The sequence below is a fragment of the Aegilops tauschii genome, chromosome 3 (genome assembly GCF_002575655.3).
Source record: "Aegilops tauschii subsp. strangulata cultivar AL8/78 chromosome 3, Aet v6.0, whole genome shotgun sequence".
In the NCBI taxonomy this organism is placed as follows: domain Eukaryota; kingdom Viridiplantae; phylum Streptophyta; class Magnoliopsida; order Poales; family Poaceae; genus Aegilops; species Aegilops tauschii.
This window is the reverse complement of record NC_053037.3, coordinates 288,563,627-288,585,588: the sequence shown is the minus strand read 5'-3', so window position 1 is coordinate 288,585,588 and position 21,962 is coordinate 288,563,627. Positions and strand designations below refer to the sequence as shown.

The following is a 21,962-nucleotide window of genomic DNA, read 5'->3' as shown; positions in this document are numbered from 1 at the left end:
GTTGGCCTTTATATAGGTAGTCGGATTCCTGAGGTACGAACGCATGCACGTCCTAGAGATCGTGTGCAGGAACGTGGGCATGCTGCCTGATTGCACGCTAAGTTTCTTCGGGTGGTTACTTAATGCGTTTGCATGGGCCTTGGGGCACTAATCCATGCCTATTTGATTAAAGTATCTAAGTTGGGCTCTTAGTTATCTTTGCATGAGTTAGCAGTCTGCGAGACATCCGTATGCGTATGGGCCATGGGCTGGGTAATTAGTCTATTAGGGGACCTCCTATACGCCGCTTACAGCGGCAACTAGTCGTGGATTCGCATAGGAGAGAGCTGACCTGGGCCGGCCCATTGATGGTAGAGTGCAGATAAAAATCAACAAAACAAAAAAGCGCGGGCTGGGAATCGAACCAGCAACCACCTGCACATCTGGCCGAGCTGCTACCACCGTAACCAGCTTACTCCAGTGAAATATTTGCAGCCCGACGTTTAAAGAAACGAGCGACAGGGACAAAACCTTAAAAGGAAATTGAACAAAACAATACGTGAACTGGAGGGGTGGAACACACGGCCTCCATCGAGCCAACCGCGTCACTTGCTTGTAACAGCCCAAAATTCTAAATTTTGGAATGTTATATAAATAAATAATTATGATTGCTTGTTTGATTGATTGTGTGAAATTGAGTGGAAATTGAAACTTTTTGAAAGTTGAATGAGATGGAATAAAAGGAATTCAAATTCATTTCATCATAAAAACCCTAGAGTGAAGATAATATGACTTCTTCCATTTAACGAAATGAAAGGGGGGGGGGGGGGGGGGGTTGAGAATATTTGGATTCCATTTGAGAAAATTTCAAATCAGAAGCTTTATGCCACTCAAGGATTTTCATGAGAAAGATAATATGACTTCTTCAAAATATATGAAATAGAGTGGGGAGTGATTTGAATCACTTTTGAAAAAGTTCTCCATTTTGAGTTTCACGATCATTTCTATAAAATAAAGAGAGGGGATAAAATGACTTCCTCAAATATAAAAGAGTTAGGAAAATTATTAGAATAATATTTGGAGTTTATTTGATAATTATTTGGCCTAAAGTGCATTTATTGCATCAAAAAATTATTTTCAAAATTATATGTGCTATAATTAATGTTCATTATTCTCTATATTTTCAATACTAATTTTAGAAATTTATGTTCTATTTGTAGAAATTCATTTGAATTTGTTTTGGGCCTCAAAGAGTTTTCTGTTAAAAAAAAATAAAGCTCCGCCTGGACCGGAACAATGTTCGGCCCAGGAGCGCACTCAACCGGCCCACAGCCAAATTCAGCCCACGGCCTGTCCCGCGCCCGAAGGCGTTTCGCGTCGGCCGCCCGCCCCGTCCCTCCTTCACTCGCCTCCCGCCGCCGCCACTAACTGGCAGGACCCATCCGTCAGGCCATCCCCAACCTCCCGCGCCTCCCGCTCGGATAAGCCACAACGCCGTGCCCGCCCGCAACCGTCGGCGAAGTCTCGCGGATAAGCCGTATCCGTCGCTCCCCGCACCGCTGCCCTTGCCTATAAAAGCCCAGTGACCCCCTCTCTTGACCCCGCCGTCCCGCTAACCCTCTCGCCGCTTCTAGCCGCCGCCGTCGTCGTGTGCATCTCGTCGGAGCCGAGCCGCTCCGCTGTCAAATTCGTCGCTGGTGGCACACCCCGACGTCCATTTATTCTGTCAATCTTCTTCTCTTGTGCTACCGCATCCCGTTGACATTTTTGTTTTGTGCCTAGATCGTCGGAGCCGCCGCACGGATGACACTGCGTCCCGCCGGAGCACCGGAGCTCCGCCGCGAGCCCTTGCTCGACCCTGGCCACCCCAACGCATGCCGCCACCACCGTTGGGACGCCCGTGTCGCACTCTTCTTCCCCATCTACTTCCCCGGCGCCGAGGACCGCCGCAACCGCCGCCCCGCCGATGCTGAGCCTCCTGCCGCCGCCTTTGCCCCGTTGTGAGCCACCGCTTCATTCCTCGTTTCTTTTAGTCTAGGTTTTCCTCTCTCTTCGAACCGGTACTTCAACGAGCCACAAAAATTTTAACCGTAGATCCAAACTCGATGAAACCAGCGGCAAATTCTTTGTCATAATTAGATCTATCCAATGATATCATCCTTGCAAACTTTTGCTAATTTCAAATTTGAATTTTATTTAGATTTGGATCCAATCTTTAATTGGCAACATCTTGTAAACGGTAACTCCGTTTGAATTGGTAATTTTTGCACTTGGTCACCATAGCTAGACCCTATGACTCGGACCATTGTCACAATATTTTCCAGTCAATTAGGATCTCTCCATGATAGTTTTACTCCTATGCCTTGTATGCACTTTAATTCACATCTCATTTTGAACCCTATGTCACATGTTGTTTTTGCACTTAGAAAATCTGTGCAAGTTAAAGTGTGTTGGATTTTCATTTGGATTTTCCTAGTCTTTTCGTGTTGCATGTTACTTTGGTTCTACGAAATGATTCCTTATGTATGTTTATTTACTTCGACGATAGATTGTCCGGAGTGCGAAGAAAATTACTATCGTTCTCTAGAGTTGAATCACCAGTACCAAGGCAAGTTCATATTTGACCATTCTTTCAATTACCTATGTTTTATGTATGCATTTATTCCTTTGTGGTAGGATTGCATGGTAGGAATTTTATGTCGGGTGGCTATGCTCTTACCTAGCAGTTCATTTGAGGTAGCGTTGAAGTATACAACCTTTGTAACCATCGTGTAAGTTTATTTTTGCCTCGCTAATGTAGACGTGGATTGGGAAGTGTTCATGGTGAGACATGAGTGACAAAGTAGTAATCAGGACCAGGACTTTTAAATGTACTACCTGGGCAGAAATTGGTTGAGTGGTGGCAAAGTACAATGGGGCATGCATGGGAAATCTATGGTGGTGCACCACTAGTGGTCCGTAAGCTTCTAGACATGAAAACACGTTTGATCGCCATCGACAAAGTGTCCAAATAGCCAGCCCATGTGCCCCCTAGGTAGCTGCCACGTGGCTTGTTATGCCGTCTGCTGGCAGATGACAAAGATGCAAAGGTCTTTGCCGTTTGCTAGCAGACGGCAAAGTGTCCAAATAGGCTAGCCCAGTGCCTCCCAGGTTGCACAGGTAGCTGCCACGTGGCAGCTTTGTCGTCTGCGGGCGGACGGGAAACCTCTTTGCCATCTGATGGCAGACAACAAAGTGCCTGTATTACCCTTGTTAATTCGGTTTTGTCTTAAATTCAATCAATTTCATATATATATATATATATATATTCATTTTAAAATACTTTCAACAAGCATACATATCCCTGCCATATGGGTATGATCATCCAACACATATACATACCAAATCAAAAGTCTATATCCAACATATATATAGCCAACATATCCAACAACAAGCATACAATGGTTTCATCCATACATACATATATAGGTAGCAAGTTTCACATTGTTCATCCTACAAAATCAAAACAAAAAGGAAGGACAAGGAGAAGAGTAGACTCCATCAACGCAAGCTTCCGTGATCTGAAGCAAATCTGCAAACTGGGAAAGAAGAAAGTTAGAAGAAGAAGAGGAAGAAGAAGAAGACTAGAAGAAGAAGAAGAAGAAGAAGAAGACTTTTTCTTCTCTTTGTTTTTCTCCTCTTCTTTATCTTCTTCTTCTTCTAACTAAGGTAACCTAGGTAATTATACCATTTTTAGCTAACTAAGCATATTAAGCCATTTCGGAGGAAAAAATGCTAAGTGTAGGTCACTTTAGAGCTAACCTAGGTAAATAGGTCTTTTCGGAGCTTAGTAAGGTTATTATGTCATTTTCGAGGAAAATAAGTGTGGCACCCCGATCTGCATGGAGCAGGGGGCCTTCGCACGTCAGCCCAGGATAACACCTGACGCACGACAGGTCCATGATACATCATTCCAGGTACAAGAATATTCATCAAATACATGTATAGAGGATTACATCATTGATGAATACAATCATCTGGCATAGCTCTAAGGCTATCTAAATGGCGACGGAAGTCTTGGTTTGGCAACACGTCAACTCGGGCTGGGCTCCACAACTCACAGGACTGGCAAGGTTACGACCTAGCGCGACCAATCAAGCAATTAATCCAGGCACGACCTACAAACTGGCATGACACGCCAGGTCAGTACATTGAATGTACTTGCAAGACAACCAAATACATATCGTCCAAACAAACAGATGACAAAGTAAAAACCAAGCGCATGCAACAACCTGCCTCATAACAGAAACTAAGCATGGCATGATATTATCAAGAGACATAGATCAAACTAAATAAGGACAACATCATAGCATTTTCTAACATTGCAATAACATGGCATATCAAAACATATCTTTAACATGGCATCAACATAACATGGCATAGCATAAATGCATCTACGTGACATGGATTCATGCATAAACTATGCTGAAAATAAACTACCAGTTACCTCCTGTGGAGACATTGTATTAACTTTATGCAACAATCCCTTACTCTGCCACGGCTCCTCGGAGCAAACTCATGAATCACCGAGACCTCGTCTCGTGATCATCTTAGAGCATCACCATGACTTCTCACGACTATCTCATAGTCCAAGTCATCACATTCTTTATAGCACATTATTTGTCACATTAGTTATTTCAGGTTTATCCTCCATTTCGACCAAGACCCGATAGTGTGACCTACTACAAACTGTGCCCATGACCGAGGACGCGGCTATCGATAGATTTAACACACACTCTGCAGAGGTACCGCACTTTACTCACACCACAGAACCCATCGCCTCGCACTCCCATTCGGGTGGACCAACGGCGTTTCGACAAAACCGACCTACTGCCATGACACTCTCCCGGCCACTCCGACCAACACCCCTTTTTGGGTCCAGTCCTGGGTGGCCCCGTGCCTACCAAAGGCATCAATGGCCACCGTCATGGCAAAACATAAATGGTCCCAAACGGGGACATGAGCTCAAAAACAAACCTAGGCACACAAGGCTTATGTCCGCCTACCTGATCAGGGTAGCGCGCGCCCATAACCTTCCCTCGTTGGAGGCACCGGTGAGAGGCATGGCAATAGATCGCATTAGGGCCCTCCCGTAAAGGCAAGTGTGGTTGCACTCGAGAAGCTCGATTTGGTGGCACTATGACCCGATCCCATCGATGACGGAGGAGTTTTGTGATTATTAAGTCATGTTATTATCTTCTCCATCATTTTTTTTGATTGGAATTATCTTCTCCATCATCATGAGCATATTTAACATGAATGCAACTATGAGCGTGCGGCATACAAATGCATCAACAAAATACCAAGCTTCTCAAGTGAACAATTATAGCATAAGGGACAAGGCGAAACAAAACACTAGCATCAAAAATGTAACAGAGTCATCATAACATCAATACTACGGGCATGAAACTAATCCACAATAGAGGCATGATATTATCAGTAACAACATACTAACTAGCATGGCAAAAGATATCATGAAAGGTAAGCATGACATGGCATACAATACACATATACCACAACTGAAATAACTGCACACGAAACAAAACGGAAACAACTGCAACTGCACACACACAAGGTGCAAGCAAAGTCAACATGCAAGTTCGGGGCTCATGATAAGAGGTTGGCTTGCCTGGGGGTCGAGGAATACTCCAGGAAGAAGTGTGGAATGATCGCGGAAAGATTTGCCAGAAATAGTTCTCTCTCGGAGGGGGCTGTTTAAGGGCAAGGGCAAAGTGGTCATTTGAAAACATTATGAAAACGGAACCATCGGAAAGAGCTCGGTGAACAGAGAAAGTGGGCGCCGGAATCACCTTAATCGGAGTTACGACCGCAAAGTTGTGGCCGTTCGTTAGGCAGAAAAGCAAACATAATTTGTTCAATTCTGGCCTTAACGGGTGAACATTCACAAAATAACCGGTTCAGCCGGCGGGGCTAAAAAAAATAGAAAGTGCATTCGAGTGAATACGTTTCCAGAGAACAGAAAGCGTATTTCCGGAAAAACCATATCCACTTACGCTGACCGGGCACCTCTTCAGCCGATGACAAGCGGGGCCCGCGCAGTGTGGGGCCCTCCTGGCCGGTCTTCTTCTTCCTCCCGCTCTGGCGCGTTCCTGGACGAGGAAGGAGGCCGCCCCGACAGCGATTGCCGGCGCTTCCGGCTACCAGTCGCGGCGTGCGACCTACCTAGGAGATCAGGAGGAAGAGACGCATCGAGGGGTGGTGGTCGCTACCGCTGAGGAACCAGAGAGTGAGCTGCAGGGCTCGCGATAGAGAGGAGCTCCGGCCGCCGGTGAAGTGGGGCTACGGTGGGGAAAAGGAGGGGCCGAGGCCATGGAGAGGTTCGCCGGAGCCTAGGGGATGTAGTGATGGTGAGGGAACGGAGAGGAGGGCTCGGGATCGCCGGAATCGAGCGGGTCCCGAGGAGGCGGCCATGGCGATGGTGGGGGGTCGGAGAGGGGCTTCGAGGAGGGATGAGTGGCTCGGGGAGGCGTAGAGGAGTGAGGAGAGCCTGCTGATGATCTCTAGTGGGTCGTGGGCGGGCTATTTATAGCCCGGGCAAGGGCACCCGAGCCGGTTGCCGCCGAGCGAGTCCGACCGAGGCTCCGCCGGCCGCAGGGCTCACGGGGAGGCACGAGAAGCGGCGAGGGGGAAGCGGACAAGCGCCAGAGGGTCACGGAGACGAGCAGCGCTCAGAGACGAGAGGAGGAAGAGGACAGAGGGGAGGAAGGAGACGATGGCCACGGGAGCGAACTATGCGGCCATTGGAATGACTCGCCGGAGAAGAAAACGGAGGGGGCGAGAGGTCCAGAGGGAAGAGGACGTCGCGGGGGTGCTGTAGGACATTGATGAGGGCGCCAGAACCGGTCGGAGCAGATGTGCCGACGACAACAGTGGCTAGACCACCGTTTTGGCTGGCATCGCCCGTGGTCATGATACGTCTCCAACGTATCTACTTTTTCAAACACTTTTGCCCTTGTTTTGGACTCTAACTTGCATGATTTGAATGGAACTAACCCGGACTGACGCTGTTTTCAGCAGAATTATCATGAAGTTATTTTTCTGCAGAAATAAAAGTTCTCGGAATGACCTGAAAATCCACGGCGACACGTTTTGGAATTAATAAAAAATACTGGCGAAAGAATCAGCATCAGGGGGCCCACACCCTGTCCACAAGGGTGCAGGGCGCGCCCCCTGCCTCGTGGGCCCCCTGAGGCTCCACCGACCTCAACTCCAACTCCATATATTCACGTTCGGGGAGAAAAAAACAGAGAGAATGATTCATCGCGTTTTACGATACGGAGCCGCCGCGAAGCCCTAATCTCTCTCGGGAGGGCTGATCCGGAGTCCGTTCGGGGCTCCGGAGAGGGGAATCCGTCGCCGTCGTCATCATCAACCATCCTCCATCACCAATGTCATGATGCTCACCGCCGTGTGTGAGTAATCCCATCGTAGGCTTGCTGGACGGTGATGGGTTGGATGAGATTTATCATGTAATCGAGTTAGTTTTGTTAGGGTTTGATCCCTAGTATCCATTATGTTCTAAGATTGATGTTGCTATGACTTTGCTATGCTTAATGCTTGTTACTAGGGCCCGAATGCCATGATTTCAGATCTGAATCTATTATGTTTTCATGAATATATGTGAGTTCTTGATCCTATTTTGCAAGTCAAGAGTCACCTACTATGTGTTATGATCCGGCAACCACGAAGTGACAATAGTCGGGACCAGTCCCGGTGATGACCATAGTTTGAGGAGTTCATGTATTCACTAAGTGTTAATGCTTTGGTCCGGTACTCTATTAAAAGGAGGCCTTAATATCCCTTAGTTTCCAATAGGACCCCGCTGCCACGGGAGGTAGGACAAAAGATGTCATGCAAGTTCTTCTCCATAAGCACGTACGACTATATTCGGAATACATGCCTTCATTACATTGATGAACTGGAGCTAGTTCTGTGTCACCCTATGTTATAACTTTTGTATGAGGAATCACATCCGACATAATTATCCATCACTGATCCATTGCCTACGAGCTTTTCACATATTGATCTTTGCTTAGTTACTTTTCCGTTGCCACTGTTATGATTACTACAAAAACTGCTACTGTTACTTTTGCCACCGTTACCGTTACTTCCATACTACTTTGCTACTAAATACTTTGCTGCAGATATTAAGTCTTTTAGGTGTGGTTGAATTGACAACTCAACTGCTAATAATTGAGAATATTCTTTGGCTCCCCTTGTGTCGAATCAATAAATTTGGGTTGAATACTCTACCCTCGAAAACAGTTGCGATCCCCTATACTTGTGGGTTATCAAGACTATTTTCTGGCACCGTTGCCAGGGAGCATAGTTGTACTCTTTGAGTCACTTGGTATTTATATCTGCTGATCACTATGAGGAACTTGAAAGATGAAAGAATCAAGATTTATCCCTCAACTACGAGGGGAGGTAAGGAACTGCCATCTAGCTCTGCACTTGATTGTCCTTCTGTTATGAGTAAATTGGGACACCTACTCCTGCTATTAATTCTGATATGTCGCATGTTATTGATGATGCCACTTCTGCTATGCATGATGCTTATGATGAAACTACTTCTATGCTTGATGATACTGTGCCATTAGGTGAATTTCTTGATGAATAACTTGCTAGGGTTAGAGAGAATGAAATTATTGAAACAGATAATATTGATGAAAGTGATGATGAAGATTCTCCCCCTAGATATGAATTGCCTGATGTGCCTAAGGGTTATGTTATGGATGAAGAAACTGCTAGAGACCTTTTTGCCTGCAAATATAGATATGATCTCAAGAAACTGTTAGTTAAGCGGAAAGAAAAGTCTTTGAATGCTAGAATGAAATATGCCCATGCCTTTGATACTTCACCTATCTGTATTTCTGATAAGGATTATGATTTCTTTGTCGATCCTGAGTTAATTACTTTGGTTGAATCTGATCCTTTTTATGGCTATGAATCTGAAACTGTAGTGGCACATCTTACTAAATTAAATGATATAGCCACCCTATTCACTCATGAGGAAAAAATCCATTACTACTATATCCTTAAGTTATTTCCCTTCTCATTAAAGGGTGACGCTAAGACATGGTTTAATTCTCTTGCTCCTGGTTGTGTGCGTAGTCCCCAGGATATGATTTATTACTTCTCTGCTAATATTTTCCCGCTCATAAGAAACAAGCTGCCTTAAGGGAAATATATAATTCTGTGCAAATTGAAGAAGAGAGTCTCCCACAAGCTTGGGGGAGGCTTCTCCGATTACTTAACGCTTTGCCTGATCATCCTCTCAAGAAAAATGAAATACTTGATATCTTTTATAATGGACTAACCAATGCTTCCAGAGACCACCTGGATAGTTGTGCTGGTTGTGTTTTCAGGGAAAGAACTGTTAAGCAAGCTGAATTGCTATTGAATAATATGTTGAGTAATGATAATGATTGGACACTTCCTGAACCAACTCCTAAGCCAACTCCAAAGAAAAGGGGTATTCTATTTCTCAGTCCTGAAGATATGCAAGAGGCAAGGAAATCTATGAAAGAAAAGGGTATTAAAGCTGAAGATGTTAAGAATTTACCACCTATTGAAGAAATACATGGTCTTGATAACCCGACACAGGTAGTAAAGGTAAATTCTCTCTATAGATTTGATGAAGGTGATATTCCTCGTAATAAGTTTACTAGCCAATGCTTGGATGAGTTTGATAATTTTATTATTAAACAAGTAAATTTCAATGCTTATGTTGGTAGACAATTGAACGTAATGCTTATATGATTGAACACTTGAGTGATTATATGTCTAGAGTTAAAGGTGACCTTAAACTTATTAGTAAACATGCTTCTATGGTCACCACTCAGGTAGAACAAGTGCTTAAAGCTCAAGATGATTTGCTCAATGAATTAAATAATAAGAAAAATGATAATGTTGTTAGAGTTATGACTAGAGGGGGTAAAATGACTCAGGAACCTTTGTATCCTGAAGGCCACCCTAAGAGAGTTGAGCAAGATTCTCAGAGAACTAATGTTGATGCACCTAGTCCTTCTAAGAAGAAGAAAAACAAAAACGATAGGACTTTGCATGCTTCTAGTGAACCTGTTGTTGACACACCTGAGAATCCCAATGATATTTCTATTTCTGATGCTGAAACACAATCTGGTAATGAACATGAACCTAGTGATAATGTTAATGATGATGTTCATGTCGATGCTCAATCTAGCAATAACAATGATGTAGAGATTGAACCTGTTGTTGATCTTGATAACCCACAATCAAAGAATCAATGTTATGATAAGAGAGACTTTGTTGCTAGGAAGCACGGTAAAGAAAGAGAACCATGGGTTCAGAAACCCATGCCTTTTCCTCCTAAACCATCCAAGAAAAAGGATGATGGGGATTTTGAGTGCTTTGCTGAAATGATTAGACCTATCTTTTTGCGTATGCATTTGACTGATATGCTTAAAATGAATCCTTATGCTAAGTATATGAAAGATATTGTTACGAATAAAAGAAAGATACCGGAAGGTGAAATTTCCACCATGCTTGCCAATTATACTTTTCAAGGTGGAATACAAAAGAAACTTGGAGATCTAGGAGTACCAACTATACCATGCTCCATTAAAAAAAACTATGTTAAAACTGCTTTATGTGATCTTGGAGCCGGTGTTAGTGTTATGCCTCTCTCTTTATATCATAGACTTGATTTGAATAAGTTGACACCTACTGAAATATCTTTGTAAATGGCCGATAAATCAACTGCTATACCTGTCGGTATTTGTGAGGATGTGCCTGTTGTGGTTGCAAACGTTACTATTTTAACGGACTTTGTTATTCTTGATATTCCCGAGGACGATAGTATGTCAATTATCCTTGGTAGACCTTTGTTGAATACTGCAGGGGCTGTTATTGATTGCAACAAAGGCATGTCACTTTTCATGTTAATGGTAATGAGCATATGGTACACTTTCTGAGGAAACAACCTCAAGTCCACAGTATCAATTCTATTGGAAAAAATTCAACGATTACTATTGGAGGTTTCGAATTCCCTCTTCCTACTGTCAAGAAGAAATATGATATTCTTATTGTTGGGGACATACATATCCCCGTTGAGGTAACCTAGTGTTATTAAAAAATTCTCCGGTTTCATGTTATTCGGAAAGAGTTTGTTAACAAGACTTGATCAACCTTGTTAGTGGATTCCTTTTGATGAGCATGAGATGGATGAAGTTAGAAAGCACAACTCTCTGTACCCATTTATTACTTTTTGTTATTTAGATTAAATAAAGCAAAAATAGTATTTCCTGTCTGTTTTCTGAATTATCCTTGCAATAAAAATACCCCGAAAATAAAAGTTCTCCAAATATCCTGAAAATGAAATATGATTTTTTGTAGAATATTTAAAAATTTCTGGCACTGAGAACACACCAGGGGGCTCACCATTTGGCCACGAGGGCACAGGGTGCGCCACCCCCTGGGGCGCGCCCCTGCCTCGTGGGCCCCAGGTGGCCCCCCTCCACTTATTCCAACACCCACACACTTCGTCTTCCTCCAGAAAAATCCTCCCATAGCTCAAACCTGTGTTCTAGCTCATGTTGCTGCCATTTGCGATCTCCTTGCTCAAAGCTCCATTCACAAAACTGTTTGGGGAGATTGTTCTTCGGTATGTGACTCCTCCAATGGTCTATTTAGGTTTTGTTCTAGTGCTTTATTTATTGCAAATTTTTGCTGCTTAGGTGACCCTGTTCTTGAGCTTGCATGTCAAATTTATATGATCCAAAGTAGTTTTAATGCATGATATAGCCTCTAGGAATTTGTGGGAGTAGTTGCTATTAATCTTGTTGAGTTTGGTTCACTTTTATTTTGAGTCACTAAAATTTTTAGAAATTTTTTAGAGAAAGAAAATGATAAAGAGATTGCTGAAGGGCTCTTCGAGCCGAAGCTCGAAGGATAAGCAGAATGAGGAGAATAAAAAGCCCAAATACAATCTTCCTCGCACTGCGGAGGTTCGGCCGTGCGAATGGCCTTGTGATGCGTTCTTGAGAGCTGCCGGAATTTACGATGACTTTTATTACTTGGCTGAGAATGCAGGCCTCACCGACTTCCTCCACGACCAGCGCGAACAGTATCTCCTACTCACTAATATTTTCGTGCAAAATTTTTATTTCCATACTAAGAAATCACCACCTTCAGTGGAGTTTCACTTATATGATGAGGTTAAGGAGATGTCACTTCATGATTTTTGTCGGGTCTACAAGATACCCTTTGTGGGTAGCATCGAGGAACCACATCGTAGTGATGTGGATGGATTTATTGATAGAATTGTTGTAGGGCAAACGAGGAAAGTTTCTGATGCAAGAATTAGTAGTATACATTTTCCTATTCTATGTTACTTTGCGGTATTTGCTAGTAGATGCTTAATTGGTCGCGGGAACAGTGGAAATCTTAGTGCTCCTGATCTTGTTATTTTGCGCCATACTTTGTTTCGAGATACAACTTTCAGCCTAGGCACTATTGTTGCTAAACGGTTAAGTCTGAACCGTACAAAGGGCCCCATCTTCGGAGGCATCTTTGCTTCAGGCCTTGCTGCACACTTTGAGATACCTATTAGGCATTATGCGAAAGAGGAAAAGTTGCTGCCCCTGTTTTTCTAGATTATAAGAGTATGGTAGCACATGACTTTATTGTTAAAAATAAGAAGAAGATGCTTAAGTATAATTTGATATTTGATAAAACTCACTATGAGACTATTACCTTGCCTGCGCCCTCTTTGTTTAACATACTTTCAGGCACGTACCTCATCTTGCCCGAGGCCATTTATGCATACTAGAGGCCGACACAAGCACCAGAGCCTGAGCCTGAGTCATCACTCGACCCTTATCGACAGTCTGTTTATCAGTGGGATCCAGAGGAGATCGCCAATCAGTGGCACCCTAAGGATCCTCCTCAGTACATCGGAGAGGGTAGCTTCGATCTGTGGCCATAGACCAACTTAGGCCAAAAGCCTAAGCTTGGGGGCGTATTTCTCACCGACATTACATTCATGTTCACACACTCATGCCAGTTGTCGGTGCTCATACTTTTTCATTGTACTATCCGTGCTAGTTTATTTTCTTTTCTAAGCCTTCTTCTTGTGTGTTTGAAAAACCTTAAGAAAAAACAAAAAAAATTAGTTGTAGCTTTTAGCTAGTTTACTTTCCATGCCTATAGTAGTAGTAATTAAAAGAAAACCCAAAAAAGATTTCTCGTTCTTCTTTTGCTTGTATTACCCGATAAGGGCCTTCCCACTTCGGCGTCAACTTGTTCGAATTCTTGGTCGACTGAACGCGCCGAAGAACAAGGTCGCCTTCCTCAAGACTTCGGGCATGAACCTTGCGGCTATGGTAGCGGCGCAAGGCCTGCTGGTAGCGTGCAGCTCGCACAGCCGCCCGAAGACAATCTTCCTCAAGGAGCGTCGCGTCATCTTGCTGCAACTGCTCTTGCTCAAGCTCGTCATAAGCAAGCACTCGAGGTGACCCGTATGTGAGTTCCGTGGGGAGAATTGCTTCTGCCCCGTATACCCGGGCAAAGGGTGTCTGGCCGGTGGCTCGATTTGGCGTCATTCTTATCGACCAAAGAACCGTCGGCAACTCATCAATCCAGTGCCTCCCACACTTGTGCAGCCTGTCAAAAGTCTTCGTCCTCAGGCCTCGCAGTACTTCAGCATTTGCCCTCTCCACCTGGCCATTGCTCCGTGGGTGGGCCACCAAAGCGAAACAGACTTTGCTACCGAGGTCCTGGATGTATTGCATGAAGGTGTGGCTTGTGAACTGCGTGCTGTTGTCGGTGATGACCCTGTTCGGCACACCAAAACAGCAAACTAGCCCCTTGAAGAACTTGACGGCTGACGGTGCTGTCACCTTCCTCACCGCCTCCACTTTGGGCCACTTTGTGAACTTGTCGATTACGACGTACAAGTACTCAAAGCCCCCGACAGCACGGGGGAAGGGGCCCAGTATGTCGAGCCCCCAGACCAAAAATGGCCAGGAGAGAGGGATTGTTTGAAGGGCTTGAGCTGGTTGATGAAGCTTCATCAAATGGAACTGACATGCTTCACACTTGGTTACTAGCGCAGCTGCATCCTGGAGGGCTGTGGGCCAGAAGAAACCTTGCCGGAATGCCTTGCCGGCAAGGGCCCTTGACCCTATGTGGGAGCCACACATACCTCCATGTATCTCTGCCAAGAGCTCTAGTTTGTCCTCTCGAGGAATGCACTTCAACCTGACTCCGTTTGGCCTCCTTCTGTACAGGGTATCATCCACAAACTAGTACATGTTGGACCGACGGGCTACTTTCTCTGCTTCTCCATGCTCCTCGGGGAGCTCTCCTGTTTGGAGGAAACGGACAGTGGGTTGCGCCCATGCCGAAGCCTGGGGCTCGACGGTAAGGACCAAAGGCACATCTTTGGCCGCAGGGGCAGCTGCCTCTACGGTCAGGGCCTGGGGCCCCGTCGGAGGTAGTTGCCCCTCGGCAAGCTTGGGGTACCCGGCAACCTCCTTGCCGGCGGCTACTGGGAGCTCAGCGGGAAGGTACTTGCCGGGGCTTGTATTCCTTCGCTTGTTCTGCCCTGCTGATGGCTCTACGGATGGTTGTATTAACTGAAGTACAAAGGTACCTGGTTCCACAGGCAACTTGAGGGCAGCGCGTTTCGACAGGTCGTTGGTAATGCTGTTCTCCGCTCGGGGAACATGTTCTGCCTGTAGGCCATCGAAACGTTCTTCCAACTTCCACACTTCATTCACGTAGGCCTCCATCAACAGGCTCTGGTAATCTTTGTTGACTTGCTTGACGACGAGCTGCGAATCACCCCTGATGATGAGCTTCTTGATTCTGAGGTCTGCCGCGATCCTGAGACTAACAAGCAACCCCTCGTACTCCGCTGTATTGTTCGTTGATTTTTCCCGGGGGAAGTGCATCTGGATTACATACTTGAGGTGCTCTTCGGTGGGTGCAACGAGTAGCACGCAGGCACCAGCACCTTGGCATGAGAAAGCTCCATCAAAATACATAACCCACTCACTGCTCGTCCCCTTGTCGGGAAGGGCGGTCTCTCGAATCTCCTCGTCGGGCGTTGCGGTCCACTCTGCTATGAACTCTGCCAAAGCTCGGCTCTTGATCGTTGAAGTACTTTCAAACCTGGGGCCAAAGCTCGACAGCTCCAATGCCCACTCCACAATCCTCCCTGTCGCATCTGGGTTGTGCAAAATCCGTTGCAAAGGGAGGCGGGTGACGACGGTGATCTCGTGCGCTTGGAAATAGTGGCGCAGCTTTCTCGAGGCCATGAGAAGGCCGAAAAGCAGCTTCTGCATTCCAGAATATCTTGACCTAGCCCCCTGCAAGAGGGAACTGACAAAATACACTAGGTGCTGCACCATCTTCTACTTATGTCCCACTTCGCCCATCCGCTCAGGCTCTGCCTCACCGGGTTCGGGCCTTGTCGGCGGTTCTGGTCTGCCGGCGTCAGGCTCTGTCGGGGAAGACTTCGGCCCGCCACCCGACGGCTCTACTGTAACTGCTGCTTCTCCCTCAGGCTCCCTCTGCGCCACCAGCGCATCACTGACCACTTGATTCGTTGCTGCTAAGTACAGCTGCAACGACTCTCGTGGTTTAGGCGCGACTAGTATTGGCGTGGAGGAGAGGTACCTCTTCAAATCTTGCAGTGCTTCCTCTGCCTCCGGAGTCCATTTTACTGGACCCGCCTTTTTCAGAACTTTGAAAAAGGGGAGGGCGCTCTCAGCAGATTTGGAGATGAACCTACTCAGGGCAGCAATGCAGTCGGCGAGCCTACGCACGTCTTTGACCCGTTTCGGTGCCTCAATCTGCTCAATCGCTTGGATCTTGTCGGATTTGCTTCGATTCCGCGTTGAGACACAAAGAACCCGAGAAGTTTGCCAGAGGGGACACCGAACACGCACTTCTCTGGGTTGAGCTTGAGGTTGATCTTGCGCAGGTTTGCGAATGTTTCTTCTAAATGTTGCACGAGTGTGGCCATGTCCTTGGTTTTGACCACTATGTCATCCATATAAGCTTCCATATTTCTATATAGCTGGGGCTCAAAACCAATCTGGACTACTCGGGCAAACGTCGAACCAGCGCTCTTCAACCCGAAAGGCATTCGTACAAAACAGTACGTACCACATGGGGTGATGAACGCAGTCTTCTCTTCATCTTCCTTCATCATGAAGATCTGGTGGTACCCTGAATAGGCATCAAGGAATGATAGCAGGTCACACCCAGCAGTGGAGTCTACAATCTGGTCGATGCGTGGCAGAGGGAAAGGATCCTTTGGATAGGCTTTATTGATGTCTGAATAGTCAATACACAACCTTCACTTCCCGTTTGCCTTACGCACCACCACCGGATTGGCAAACCACGTGGGGTGGAGTACTCCTCTTACCAGGCCAACCGCCTCCAACTTCCTGATCTCTTCAATGATGAACTCTTGCCGATCCAAAGCTTGCTTCCTGACCTTCTGCTTGATGGGCCGCGCGTGAGGACAGACAGCAAGATGGTGCTGAATCACCTCTCTGGGAACGCCGGGGATGTCAGATGCTTGCCATGCAAATACATCGACATTCGTCAGCAGGAAGGCGACGAGCGCGCTTTCCTATTTGCTATCGAGGGTGGAGCTTATAGTGAAAGCCCCGCCCGTGACGTCCTCCTTGACGGACACCTTCTTGGTTTCTGGTGGTGCAGCCTTGGACTTCTCGCTCTTGCCGGTGGAGCTCTCTGGCACGTCCTCAAGCGGAGCACAACACTCCGAAGAGGTGCGCTTACCGGAGTGGGTGCAAGAGGTCTTGCCGGAAGAGGTCTTGCCGGCCTTCTTCCTCCCTGGAGCTTCAGCGGCAGGAGCAAGTGCCCTGGCGGCAGTTGCTCCAACTGCCTCTCGGTAGAGTTGGTCGGCGCAGATGAGCGCGTCTTTCTTGTCAGAGGGGATGGTGATGATGGTCAGCGGCCCCGGCATTTTCAACGTGTTGTAGGCGTAGTGTGACGCCGCCATGAACTTGGCCAGCGCTGGGCGGCCAAGGATCCCATTGTATGGCAAGGGGATCTCGGCGACATCGAAGATGATCTTCTATGTCCTATAGTTTAGCTCGCCCCCAAACGTAACGGACAACGTGATTTTACATTTAGGCTGGCTCCTTCCCGGGTTGACCCCTTGAAACGTGCCCGTCTCTTCGAGGTGTCCATCAGGAATCTGCAGCTTCTTGATCACAGCGGCCGAGATCAAATTCAGACCGGCCTCACCGTCAACCAGCACTTTGGTCACCTTGAGGTTGCGTATTGTTGGTGAAACCAACAACGGCAAACACCGGGCCGCAGTTGTGTGGTCAGGGTGATCCTCGGTGTCAAAAACGATGAAGCGTGCGGGACCACTTCAGTGGCTTCTGGGCATCGAACGACGGCTCCGCCGCAGTGACCTCACGCGCCCACTGCTTCAGCTGACGGTGTCAGGTGTGCAACGAGGCGCCACCGTCGATGCACATGGCCTCCATAGCCTTCTGGAACTCGTGCTCGCCGGACTCGTCGTCCTCCTCGTGATCATCATCCTCCTCTTTCTTGTCGCGGCCTCGAGCGGGCCTCTCTTGTTGGTTATCTTTGCCGCGGCGACCCCCTTGGCCGCCACGCTTCTTGCCGGATCCCTCAGCACCATCCTGACCCTTCTCTTTGTCTCGCCTTTCATATTCAACCTTCTGCTTTTCTGCAAGCAGCTGAACTTGTCGGCAGTTCTGGAGGTCATGGCCCTTGGTGGGGTGGATCTTGCAGTACTGCTTGTCGGAGCCCGCCAGGGCCAAGCAGGCGGCACACCCGGCAACCTCCTTGCCGGGGTCGTCAGCCTTGGCCTTTTTGGCGGCGCCGAGCTCGCCCGATCCCTCAACGGCAAGCACAGTCTTGCCCTTGTGTTTCCTGTTGTGGCGCCGACCCTTCTTTGTCGGGGCGGCTGTGTCTTCATCTGTGGAGTCGGTTTCTGCACCGGCGTCCTCGCCGGGGTACTTCCTCCCCTCTTCAGCTCGAGCACATCTATCGGCCAAAACATAAAGTTCGGCCACATCTTTGACCTTGTTCATCGCTAACTCTTCACGCATCTTGCGGTTGCGCACATTCTGATGGAATGCACTGATAACGGCGGCGGGATGAACATCTGGGATGTTGTATTGCACCCGGCTGAACCTCTATATGTACTTGCGCAGGTTTTCACCTTCTTTCTGGGGGATGATATGCAAATCGCTTGCCTGGCCATGAGCTTGGTGGTCTCCAGTGAAGCCGCCAACAAACTCATGACACAAATCCAACCAAGAAGAAATGGAATCCACTGGCAAGTGCATCAACCATGACATGACGTTGGGTTTGAGTGCCAACGGGAATTAATTGGCAAGCACCTTGTCATCGCGAGCTCCAGCAGCTTGCATCGCGATGGTGTAGATGCTGAGGAACTCCGACGGGTGGGTCTTGCCGTTGTACTTCTCGCCAACATTGGGCTTGAACGTGCGGTGGGAGGGCCACTAGAACTGCCGCAGCTCTCAGGTAAAGGCTGGACAGCCCACCTCGTAAGGCAGGTCGCCGGGGCCCCCGGCACCGGGTGGTCCATAGTAGGCCCCGCGCACCGATCTGACTGATGGCGCGTCTCCCGTCGTCGTTCGATGGTAGTTCGAGCATCTTCCTCGGCCCATTCCCGAAGGACCTGACGTTGGTCGCGGCATGTTCGCGGGTCGGACGACGCTGTGGAAACATTGTCATCGACGTCGGGTCGACGGGCCGGTGGCTATTGTCGCGGCTGTGGGAGGGGGGGGAGTGCACTGTGGTCGCAGCGTCTCTGGTCTCCCCACCGCCGGCATGCACCAGCTCGTCAGGATGCCTGTGCGAGGGTCCCATCGGGAGCGGCTCGTCTTTGTTGGCGAAGCTGACAAAGCTTCGGATGGTGGCTCTCCACTCGTCGAGCTTCTCCGCAGCAGGGGGGAAGTCGAGGAGCAGCTACACGCGCGCCAGCGCTTCTGCTGGCCTAGGCGGCGGCGAGATATGCGTAGAACGTGATGCGCTCCGACTTCTAACCGGGTTAGAAGGGGCTCTGTCGCGGTCTCGCGGTCGCCCGCCGCCCGCACCAGCATCTGAGCGCGCATGTCGGCCTGGTTCGTCCTGTGAGTGGCGCACAGGGCTCTTTCGCGGTGGTTGTTGGGGAACGTAGTAATTTAAAAAAAATCCTACGCACATGCAAGATCATGGTGATGCATAGCAACGAGAGGGGAGAGTGTTGTCCACGTACCCTCGTAGACCGACAGCGGAAGCGTTATCACAACGCGGTTGATGTAGTCGTACGTCTTCACGATCCGACCGATCAAGTACCGAACGTACGGCACCTCCGAGTTCTACACACGTTCAGCTCGATGACGTCCCTCGAACTCCGATCCAGCCGAGTGTTGAGGGAGAGTTTCGTCAGCACGACGGCGTGGTGACGATGATGATGTTCCACCGACGCAGGGCTTCGCCTAAGCTCCGCAACGGTATTATCGAGGTGTAATATGATGGAGGGGAGCACCGCACACGGCTAAGAGATCTCAAGGATCAATTGTTGTGTCTCTGGGGTGCCCCCTGCCCCATATATAAAGGAGCAAGGGGGAGGCAGCCGGCCAAGGGGAGAGGCGCGCCATGGGGGGAGTCCTACTCCCACCGGGAGTAGGACTCCTCCTTTCCTTGTGGGAGTAGGAGCAGTGAAGGGGGAAGGAGAAAGAAGGAAGGGTGCGCCCCCCTTCCCTAGTCCAATTCGGACCAGACCATGGGGAGGGGTGCGGCCACCTTTTGAGGCCTTTCTCTCCTTTCCCGTATGGCCCATTAAGGCCCAATATGAATTCCCGTGACTCTCCGGTACTCCGAAAAATACCCGAATCACTTGGAACCTTTCCGAAGTCCGAATATAGTCGTCCAATATATCGATCTTTACGTCTCGACCATTTCGAGACTCCTCGTCATATCACCGATCTCATCCGGGACTCTGAACTCCTTCGGTACATCAAAACTCAATAAAACTGTCATCATAACGTTAAGCGTGCGGACCCTACGGGTTCGAGAACTATGTAGACATGACCGAGACACGTCTCCAGTCAATAACCAATAGCGGGACCTGGATGCCCATATTGGCTCCCACATATTCTACGAAGATCTTTATCGGTCAGACCGCATAACAACATACGTTGTTCCCTTTGTCACCGGTATGTTACTTGCCCGAGATTTGATCGTCGATATCTCGATACCTAGTTCAATCTCGTTACCGGCAAGTCTCTTTACTCGTTCCGTAACACATCATCTCGCAACTAACTCATTAGTCACAATGCTTGCAAGGCTTATAGTGATGCGCATTACCGAGTGGGCCCAGAGATACCTCTCCGACAATTGGAGTGACAAATCCTAATCTCGAAATACGCCAACCCAACAAGTACCTTTGGAGACACCTGTAGAGCACCTTTATAATCACCCATTTACGTTGTGACGTTTGGTAGCACACAAAGTGTTCCTCCGGTAAACGGGAGTTGCATAATCTCATAGTCATAGGAACATGTATAAGTCATGAAGAAAGCAAATAGCAACATACTAAACGATCGAGTGCTAAGCTAACGGAATGGGTCAAGTCAATCACGTCATTCTCCTAATGAGGTGATCTCGTTAATCAAATGACAACTTATGTCTATGGCTAGGAAACATAACCATCTTTGATTAACGAGCTAGTCAAGTAGAGGCATACTAGTGACACTCTGTTTGTCTATATATTCACACATGTATTATGTTTCCGGTTAATACAATTCTAGCATGAATAATAAACATTTATCATGATATAAGGAAATATATAATACTTTATTATTGCCTCTAGGGCATATTTCCTTCAGTCTCCCACTTGCACTAGAGTCAATAATCTAGTTCACATCGCCATGTGATTTAACATCAATAATTCACATCACCATGTGATTAACACCCATAGTTCACATCTTTATGTGACCAACACTCAAAGGGTTTACTAGAGTCAATAATCTAGTTCACATCGCTATGCGATTAACACCCAAAGAGTACTAAGGTGTGATCATGTTTTGTTTGTGAGATAATTTTAGTCAACGGGTCTGCCACATTCAGATCCATAAGTATTTTACAAATTTCTATGTCTACAATGCTCTGCACGGCGCTACTCTAGCTAATTGCTTCCACTTTCAATATGTATCTAGACCGAGACTTAGAGTCATCTAGATTTAGTGTCAAAACTTGTATCGACGTAACCCTTTACGACGAACCTTTTTGTCACTTCCATAATTGAGAAATATATCCTTATTCCACCAAGGATAATTTTGACCGCTGTCCAGTGATCTACTATTGTACTCCCTTGCCAAAATCAGTGTAGGGTATACAATAGATCGGATACACAGCATGGCATACTTTATAGAACCTATGGCCAAGGCATAGGGAATGACTTTCACTCTCTTTCTATCTTCTGCCGTGGTCGGGCTTTGAGTCTTACTCAATTTCATACCTTGTAACACAGGCAAGAACTCTTTCTTTGACTGTTCTATTTTGAACTACTTCAAAATCTTGTTAAGGTATGTACTCATTGAAAAAACTTATCAAGCGTCTTCATCTATCTCTATAGATCTTGATGCTCAATATGTAAGCAGCTTCACCGAGGTCTTTCTTTGAAAAACTCCTTTCAAACATTCCTTTATGCTTTGCAGAATAATTCTACATTATTTCCGATCAACAATATGTCATTTACATATACTTATCAGAAATGCTGTAGTGCTCCCACTCACTTTCTTGTAAATACAGGCTTCATCGCAAGTCTGTATAAAACTATATCCTTTGATCAACTTATCAAAGCGTATATTCCAACTCTGAGATGCTTGCACCAGTCCATAGATGGATCGCTG

At 47.1% G+C, this 21,962-nt stretch overlaps 1 long non-coding RNA gene across 1 annotated transcript; it reads left to right on the top strand.

Annotated features, from left to right (window-relative positions):
* The first annotated feature begins 1,411 nt into the window (after window positions 1-1,411).
* On the top strand, window positions 1,412-13,129 carry LOC120976686 (uncharacterized). Its single transcript, XR_006671436.2, has 3 exons — window positions 1,412-1,676; window positions 1,762-1,979; window positions 2,528-13,129. It is a non-coding gene; the product is annotated as an uncharacterized lncRNA (long non-coding RNA).
* Window positions 13,130-21,962: the final 8,833 nt, after the last annotated feature.